The following is a 10423-nucleotide window of genomic DNA, read 5'->3' on the forward strand; positions in this document are numbered from 1 at the left end:
ATTAATTAGAAATTCAAATTTATGGGAACTTATTATTATGTAAATTATGTATAATTAAAGTATATAAATTATGGGATAATTAAAGTATTAAAGTATATAAATTACAATATTGATGTTAATTCGGTTATATATACAAAATGAAGGAACGAATAAACATTAATTAGAAATTCAAATGTTAGTCAAACAATTAAAGGAAACCTGTTAAATAGGAAACATGTTAATATTTCGTGTAAATGTTAGTCAAATAATTAGTATGGACATTAATTAGAAATTCAAATTCAAATTCAAATTTAAATAATACACCAAAAATGTAGAGAGATACCATAAATAAATTCGATATCTTGATTTACTTATTTATGTAAATTAGTAAACCTGTTATTATGTATAGATTATAGACATTTAATGTTAGATAAATTATTATTATGTAAATTATGGATAATTAATTTAAAATTAAGTTTTTATGATACACTAAAACTATATACAATTACGATAAACTCATATTAACTTTGAGTTGCGTGAAATGATTGCAAATTAATTTGTATTTCGTTAAGATTTAAATTTTTATATAAAAGGGAATACAATAATGATATTATAAAAGGTAGTAAAAAAGTTCTATGTATGTGTAAATGTTATTTTATAATTATCACTGATATGACCAAATAGTAAATGAGAAAAAAAATGAAGTTAATTTGTAAAATCGGTTTTCTTTAAAAATTAAGGAAATAAATTATGTATAAAATTTGAATGAAATAAATTGTATTAAGCAACAAAATTAGGAAAAAGTTAATTGAGAAAGTCAATGCATATAAAATGGGAATCCTGTTATAACCATAAATTAGGAAAGTCAAACTAAATAATTCGAATTAATGGAATAGTTAATTGTGTCATTTATTAAGGCGCCGGAAAACAAAATATACATCAAGGTATAGATTAATATTTAGCTTTAAGTAAAATTTATGAAATTGAAATATCTATACTATCTTAAAATACATGTAGGGAGGGCAATAAGGTCTTTTTAACAAATCTCTTAAATTTAAGAGTTTTTCTTTCTTGATGCACATTGGTATTGCACATGTATTCAAAACCAACATATCATCATAAGCGGGTGATTCAAAATTCAAAACCCCAACAGACCAAACCCTAAATTCACATTCAATTTTTACGGTGCCTTCTTCTCTCATCGGTTCACATTCCATTTCAACTTCCAGCGGCCGATTACTTTGCTGCCAGAGTTCTTCCTTTCATGCGTTTTTTATTGATAGCTTTATCAAGTTTAGAGTTTATTGACCCAGCACTTTGGGTAAATTATCTTATTGAGCTGTAAAATTAAGAGCTAGGAACTGTAACCTACATCTGTGTGTTTATGGCTATGAAGAGTCTACCCCGTAACATGCTACGAGTGGTTTTTCTTGTTGATTATGATTTTAATGGTGACTTTTGCAAGCTTACTAGATTGTTACCTTAGGATTGTGAATAATTTTACTGATATATACTTTTGTTCTTGTCTTGTTTTATGGTAAGTGAATTTTGAAGCTCTTAGGATTTATGTGGAACCCACTATCATAGGTCATCGAAATTCAAGTAGCAGGTTTGAATTAAAGTATTACCTCTCTTAGGTAAGTCTTATTTGTAGTCAGCGTTAAACATGATTTTTTTGTTAGTTTTGTAACACTATTTCGAACACTATTGTTTCAATATTTATCTCCATTTATTGGCATTCTCTTGGGTCTATTCTTTCACAGGGTAAGATCTCAACATTTTTATTTGTTTCTATTTTCTAAGGTTGCATGCCAAGTGTTTGATATATTGCCTGAATGGATCAACTTGCATTTGGTGGAGGTGGTATGAACATTGGCCGATGACCGTGGTTGAAATATGCCCTATTTGAAGAAAAGGTAAAAAGATTTTACATATACACTTTCATAAATTTCATCCGGATGATGTTGTTTCTAAAACTAAAAAAAGAACTTACTTTTGCAATTAATAGTTTTCGATTTATTAATATTTAGGTGGAAATAGCATAGAGGAATTTCATAAACTCGTTTGTGCTCAATTTTTATCTTTTTTATGCCTTAACCTGGCAAGTAAGTGCATGTTAATGTTTTAACTAATATAATCAATCATGTTAGTTTGTTATTATTTTATTATTTTATTCACATATCACTCCCATATATATGATATCTTGTGTGAAGCACAATTTTGGATTGCTGAAAGTTATGTTGTACAAGCAATTCGTTCTCCACTTCTCCAATAAAACATTGAGACATGTCGACTGGTGTGTATGATCTTTTTTCGTGAGCTTAAATGCGATGAAGGTAATAATGTTTTGTAATTTATGCAAGTCTTAAAAACTGAATAACTGATTATTCGTATTATTTTTGTAGCAGTGGGATGGATTAACTGAATTTATGGGATCCGAATCTAGAACCGCAAGGGTCTTGAATTTCTTCATAAGTACGTTTTGAATTTAAATTATAATTTTCTATTATATTTTCTTATTGTATTATTTTGAATTATATAGTTATGTGTTGCATAGGTATCGGGATTTCAAGAAATCTCTGCAGCGGGTTCAAAATGACATTTTGACCGGTGCTGCTTCAAAGCCATCGAAACTTTAATATTGGTATGCTTAATAAAGACATTTTGTTCACAAAATATCACATTATATAGTGTTTTTTTATCGCTTATGAAACTGTTACCGAACTTACATTATAGGTGGATAACTGCAACAAATTCAGTTGTAATAATGGAGACATTCTAAGGAAAAGTGCTGCCATTTTTTTAGGATATGTCGAGGCTGTTTGCTGGGTCAAATACTGTTCGCGTAATAGCTTTAAGCGCCATTGACATTAGTCACAAAGATGAAATCTCTGATGGGAAGGTATTGTGCTTTTATATTTTCTTACTTCCTCGGTCAAAATTCAAAACACTAAACTTAATATTTAAGTTAATTTAGAGTTTTTAAATTTATGAGGAACGTGGTAGTGTTATTAGCTACAAATCACTAGCTACAATTCACGTTGATGTGGCATTATGTAAGTTTGATTGTACTGCAAAATGTCAGTATACGAAACTGCATAAGTTCTTGGAAACGAGACTGGACGCGTATATGTCAAGGTAAATTACAATTGGGTCAAATTTAGTCATGTAAACAAATTGAATGAACACGAACGGGGCTTGTTAGTTAGTGTGCATTTGTTTAACTTTAACTGAATAAATAAACAAACATGAACACTTAAACGAACACATTTTCTTGTTTTTGTACGTTCGTTAAAAAATTGAACGCGTTCGTTCGTTGAACTTTAATCGAACAAACACGAAACAATTAAACAACAGGATTTTCTTGTTCGTGTTCATTCGCTAGGAAAAAAAATGTATTTATTTTATAAAAACGTATTGTGTTTGTGTTCGTTCATTAAGAAAATGAACGTGTTTGTGTTTGTTTATTACAAAAATGAACGTGCTCGTGTTTGTTCGTTACCAAAATGAGCGTTTTTGTGTTCATTTGTTAAGAAAATGAATTTGTTTGTGCTCGATCATTTAACTTTAACCGAACACTTAAACATTTTTGTTTTGTTTCTATGTACTCGTAAAGATATGAATGTGTTCATTTTCGTTTATGTTCGTTCGTTCATTATCTAAATTCAATTTTTCTATTTAATAAGATAATCTAAATTTAAGTCTAAATACCATCATCAATATATCAAATATTTCAAAATTAAACAAATATATTTTAAAAGAGGGATTTAAAATATGAAAATCAAAATGATTTCAAGTTAATCAATCAATCAATCAATCATACCCAGTAAAATCCCACCGACAGCAAAGCTATAAGTAGGGTCTGGGGAGGGTGGGATGTAGGCACACCGTACCTCTATCCAAAGGAATAAAGAGGTGGCTTCCAGAGAGACCCTCGGCTCTAAGTACATGTGTATGAAGCAAAATAAAGGAAATCAAAGTTTAACAGCTATATAAAAACTACTGCTAATTATAATAATATTAATAATAAGATCACAGTTTAACAGCTATATAAAAGCTAATAATAATTATAATAATAATAATATATGTAAGGGAAATACCATTATGGTATGTGACCTAAATAAGTTAAGTCTAAGCCCTAAGGTATTCAACAAGTTTGAATGAGTTTTTAAACTAATCAACATATATAAATAGACGTAAACGAACCGAGTTCAAATGAACATAAATGAACGAATATTAACGAACGAAATTCTGGGAAATGATCATTTGTACATATAGTGTATGCAATGGAAATGTTGAATCTGATTCTTTGGTTTCGTCACTTTGTGCATAGGAAAAGAATCAAAGATGAAACAAGATTGGCTAAATAGATAAAAAAAACATGTCGGTTTGGGAAAAAAAGTACAACAATTGGCAGCCGCCTTGAGTACATCATCAGTTACATCTATTACTCCGGCTCTTAGGGAATTTCTTTAGGTTTGTTTTTTTATGAGTTTATTGTGATTTAAGTTTTTGAGTAAATATATTGTCCGTGTATACTGATATCTGTAAGAAATGGATGCCATGAATGTGAGAGATGTTACAGCAATTGATTAGGGTTGCAAGTCAAACATATTCATAATAAGGATTCTCCCCTTGACTATTTATATGATCAATATTTAAATTTGCTACTCAGTGTTGACTTAGTGTATTGTGTTTAGGTATTTGGGTATTTCTTGCTTACTCCAAAACCATTATCTTATTTTGAATATGGAGAGGCTTGTACAATTCTTACCATAATGAATGACATGTGGATTGACCAACCCTCAGAAGGTCAAAATTACAGTTTATTTCCATGATGTTATCTTCTATATTTTTATTTAGCATCTCAAAATTCATAGTCAAATTTTGTTTTTTTATGCAGTATGGAAATTTGGAGGAAGTTGGGGATCTGTTATGGCATCATTAGGAGAAAGCTATTGAGTGAAACAGATAAACACAATTCTTCAAACCATCACCAATATTAGAGATTAGGTTTTTTTTATATACCATGTTGGTCTCATTTTATTAGGTTGTGTTTTATTTCTATGACACTTAACAATCTATGTGGAAAAAACATACAAGATTTGCATTACTTTATAAAAAAATCTTGATGACTAGATCATCATATAGACGGCTGATACATTAACATGATAGTGTACAATATACTACGAGAATGTTAATAAAGTAACAGAAACGAGTATCACATTGCAATTGTTTCAGCAGCAGCATCGCGCGGGCTTCTACTAGTTGAAATACATGAATATTCAAAAAAAGAAAATCTATACATGATAATATAATACAAATACATCTTATAAAGTCTTGATCAATCGTGAAATCATATTATATGAGTCGGAAAATAACCTGAAATAATAAAATCGAAAATTAATATTGATATTATGGTTTTTTGAATTATAGTTAATAACCGGAAAATTTAAAAGATGTAACCGGAAAAACGATATTGTGACAATGACCATGGTATGTCGGATTTTTTTGTAGAATTTCCAGAGAAATGAACATCTATTAGTCTTGGCATTGACCTGAAATTAGAAAGTAGAATATTAATGTTGATATTATGGAATATTTGTTTTATAATTTGTAACCGAAAAAATTGAATGTCTTACCGGAAAATAAGAAATATGGTTTTTAACCATGGAATCTCCGATTTTGATACCGTCGATGGATGAACATAATTTTGATCTAGAACATAGATTAACAGCATGTCAAACAAAAGAACACGAAAAATTATAAAAATACTAATAAATATAAAACAATCATCATTGTTATAAGTATAACACATAACGGGAAAAAATTACCGTCAATACTTACCGAAAAAACGTAAACACGTCCAAAAATTGTAGACATCGCCTTTCTTTATTAAAAACCTAAACTGATTTTAATAAAATTAGTTAACAATTAAAAGAAACATAAAAAGATTAGAGGAAACAATAACCGGAAGAAATATAATATTGCCGGAAATACATATATCAACAATCGGAATTTAATATATAATAGAAACTTACCGGAAAATAATTAATAAAGATATAGATTTGGATTGGCCGGAATATGGGAGAGGATGAAAGAAGATCCGACTATGAGAGAAAGAAAGAAAAACATGATTAGGGTAAAAAAATTAAGAAATGTTATTGTTTAAATATAGGTTAGAGGATGAGTTGGCAAGAAAGTCAATTGAATAGATTGATTTTATTTTTGGTTTATTTAATTGGTAAGAAAAATAGATAAGTGCAAGATATATTTAGAAAGAAAAGAAATCATCCAATAGAAAAGGGACATGTGGAGGCAAACTAATTTGTTTTAATAGTACAGTAGGATATTAAAAAAGTACTATATTTGAAAAAACATCTATATACAGCAAAAGCACATAGACACAGACATGTGACTTGTGAGATATGCGTGTATATAATTATATAATGTATATACGGACGCCCATGTTTGTGAATATACGCATTTGCATGTACACTCTGAAGAAACACGACTCCACTCCCCGATTACGGGTCCTGGATCCAATAAGTCCACAGGGTAGGATACGGTTAGCAGCTAATACAATATGAACACAATTGCTCAAAGTCCAGTGACGTGAACCTGCAAAACAGACACCGTGAGCTCGTTACGAGAAGGACAGGAGGGGGGTTCTTCCCGTTACCACCCTCCGGCGTGAGAATAAGTACAGTTCTGACGAGAGTAAAGTACTTAAGTAAATTGAGAGAGTACAGTGTGAGTGAATGAATACCTTATGATGATTAAGAGGGTATTTATAGCCGAAGGGTGTAGGGAAGTGATTGGGCCAGCTGTCCCTTTAGAAGATGCCTCAAAACCGTCTGGACGCGTGTCCTTATATGATAGGTTTAGCTTATACGTTGCATGTGCATGTATAACAACCTGGACACGTGTCGCTATATTATTGGTTAATGGGTAACATTGGCCATGTGCACGGTTATAACGACCTTGTCACGGGTCACTAGCTAATTGGCTGAGTGATCACGTATTGCTCAAGAAAGCATCTTTGAAAGATCTTCTAGAAGGTAATTAGTTGATAACAGCTGTCCCGGGGCATTGCCTCGTGGTCATTTACGCGGAAGGGTATTCCTTCTTGTGGATGAATTTTGAGGGTGCCAGGATGCTTCCGCATGTGCTATGAGGGTGTTTCTTCCTCAGATGATTTACGCGGATGATTCGTATGTCCCGCGGGTGCCTTATGAGGGACTTCTGATTGACCCGCGGGTATTCCTTAAGGGTATTTGGGTCTTTTTGGTACCCTACCTCTATACATTTAATTCTTGTTACTAAGCTAGTACACAATTGGTTTTAAAGAATGTCCGACTACCGTGTCACCAACACGCTTGCAAATAACTAAAACAAAAAACTCGCCTTTATCTGGCTTGTTTACAGCAATGCGTCATGCAATATGAATAATAACTAAATGTATGTGTTTCTTAAGCTCAAAACTTTTCCTTTGTAATATAAAGAGTGCAGTAAATGAATGTAGCATGCAATATGAATAATGACAAGAATTGTGCAGAATGGGCATGGAAACTCTACCCGCATAAACATATCTGCCTTGCCTCACTCAATTGATTAGGGGTTGGTTGCGGAAGATAGACTCCAATCACAGGGTTTATGTCTAATTGTCTATATATATACGATCTTGATTTGCTATTGAGCTCGGGCAACGTTCCCTTGATTGCAAGTCCACACCTCAGACTGTTTACCAACATCTAATCGTCTTTTCAACTTGTAAGACAGCCATGTTTACACGATTGTAAATTCTATTGTAATTGTCTTTCATCTTCTGGACTTACTGACAAAGTGACGTTATTTTATTTTCTGAATTTTGTCATCAATATTTTGTAGGTGTTGTGTTAATGATTCATTTTAAACAACATGTAACTGGTTTGGTTTCACACTCGACCGGACAGCTATTCTGGTTTACGACTTAGCACTTCACTTGGCAGATGTTTAAAATGGTTGGAATATACTATCAAATATCCTCATTAATACAATTATTATATCCTCAATTTGTTTCTACATGAAGTTGCAACAAATATAAGATGTTAACATACCAGAAGATGAATAAATTTTAACCAAATATTTCCTTAATTAGTAAACCAATTACAACATTACTTGAAACCAAAGTAAACCATATAACAACATCAGCTTACCCTGAATGCTTCTTCTTCTTTGAATTTGAATTATTGCTTATATCAGAAACTGTAAACGAATAATTTTCAACAAGACAGGAAACCGTGAGTTTCAAATCGCACGTAATCTTCTGTAAAACCAACACAAGAGATTTGACATCTGACATCGCCCTGTGAGCGCTACCAACTAGTGGGATCTCATAATGCTCCCTAAGGTTCTGCAGTGACCTTGATATACGTGTCGCTCCTGAACATATCATTAAACTATTATTTGCAGCTAATCATGCATACATATAACATTTAAAGGAATCCGTGTTTGTTTGTTAAGAAAATAAGTGTGCTTGTGTGTGTTTGTTTGTTAATGGTATAAACAAACTGTTCACGAAAATAAACGGCCCAGCATAGCTGAACAAACATAACCAAGTGAATACGAATTAAAACTATACGTGAACATCAAAGTTAATAAAACTAGACTAATTCGTAGTGGGTCTAAAATTTTATCCGAACAAACCACTGAACAAGACATGTGTCCATGTTCGTTCGTTTAACTAAATGAAACAAAAAAACTGTTTGTAATATAATTGGTTGTATATCATATAAAAGAACTTTCTGCATAACAGTTCACGAACATTTAGTTCGTATACAGCCCGGTGTGTGTGTGTGTGTGTTGTTGGGGGAGGGGGGGGGGGTACATCTGACTGACCTTCGGGTTTCTTTAGATCCTTTATCTCGCGGGCAAGGGATAATGAATCCATAAAACGCCAATCGGATGGGATTTCATAGGAGCAGCGATTGAATTCGTGCATCAAGAAAGGGACGTCAAATGATTTAGCATTGTGACTAACTAATAATATTTGACCAGCGGGTTTTTGTCGACTCTTGACATATTGTATCAATATGGGTATCAACTCTTGCATCCTGCACAACTTCATGTCAATAAGGTTCTTTAACAGAGTACATCAGCTCAAAGCATCATAATTAATAACTAAGGGAGTGATTTGATGTAAGTTTGGAAAGTGATATTGAATAATCCAAATTAGAGGTTGTATACAATAGTATTTAGTGTCGTTATATAGTTTTAAAGTTCATAACTAAGGACCATGAATGTTACCTTGGGACGCCATTTTTATTGAGCATAGATGACGTAATTCCATGGATTTCTGTATTCGTCACAAACATATCCGGATTTACAAGTGCCTGAAAAGTGCTATTTTCTCCACCACTAAGATCTTGCAATGCAATCTCAATGATTCGATCAGCATCCCTTCTAAATCCAGTGGTCTCAATATCAAAGACAATAACGGTTATGTTCTTTGATAAATCTTTCCTTTCCTCGATATGAACACTTTTACATTCACCGAGTTCTACTCTACTAGAATTTAAATTATTATGTGTCAGGCTTGAAACATCGGTTATTTGCTAGCTAATGTTTACTTTTTTTCTGCTCAAAACATCCTTTCCTGTGTTTGTGGATAGAGATTTTTGAGTCCATCTTCTACTATGCCCCCCTTGAAGGTTATGAATACTGGAGCCGAGTAACCGAGAGTTGGGAATATATTGTTGACATTGGGTGAAGGTGTTGAGTTTTTTCCACCAGGAACCATAAAGAGTGTGAATTTGGCATCTTGGAAGTTGGAAATGTGTGAAGCACATTGCTGCTCTCATTTGAAGTAAGGAATTATTGGTGGAATTATACAAAGGAATGATCAATTGATTTAACCTGAAACGCACAAAGATCAGTGATTAAACTGTACACTAATTGAAGATTATTATTTGCAAACATATACATACCAGATAAATTTTATATTTTTCATGAGTCCATTAACTGTATGCACAAATAATCAATTCAAAAAATTGGATTATAAGACTGCTGAAAATGTCTAGGCCAAATCAATCCATAAAAAAATTATTAAGAAAAACAAATAATAAAGATAATCATAAAAATAGCTTCAGCATTATTGAAGGGTTTGAAGATTGAATTTATGATTCCATTAACACACACCAAACCAATTCTTTTTAAAAATGAAAGAAAATTATAAATTAAAATTGGTTGAAAACTGCTAGGGTTTGAAGGTCAATTTGATGGTTCCCTTAACCGGCATATAAGTAACATCTGTAAACCTACTAACAAACGATTAAAGATAATACCAACACACAAAGGATTAAAGATAATACCTGGGAATGGAGATTACAAATGCAAATACACATTTATTATTAAAACTGGAATACGAATGAATTGGTGGGAGTAGGCAAAGAAAGAAAGAAAG

At 32.0% G+C, this 10423-nt stretch overlaps 1 pseudogene across 1 annotated transcript; it reads right to left on the bottom strand.

The window, feature by feature from the left end:
* Positions 1-8023: 8023 nt before the first annotated feature.
* Positions 8024-9821, bottom strand: LOC143587054 (exonuclease DPD1, chloroplastic/mitochondrial-like; annotated as a pseudogene). Its single transcript, XR_013144808.1, has 3 exons — positions 9268-9821; positions 8860-9074; positions 8024-8403 (listed from the first exon to the last, which is right to left on the bottom strand). The product of XR_013144808.1 is annotated as an exonuclease DPD1, chloroplastic/mitochondrial-like (transcript).
* Between the last annotated feature and the right edge of the window lie 602 nt (positions 9822-10423).

Source organism: Bidens hawaiensis, unplaced genomic scaffold, assembly GCF_021521415.1.
Source record: "Bidens hawaiensis isolate Kalapana, Puna unplaced genomic scaffold, B.hawaiensis_p1.1 tig00035109_1, whole genome shotgun sequence".
In the NCBI taxonomy this organism is placed as follows: Eukaryota; Viridiplantae; Streptophyta; class Magnoliopsida; order Asterales; family Asteraceae; genus Bidens; species Bidens hawaiensis.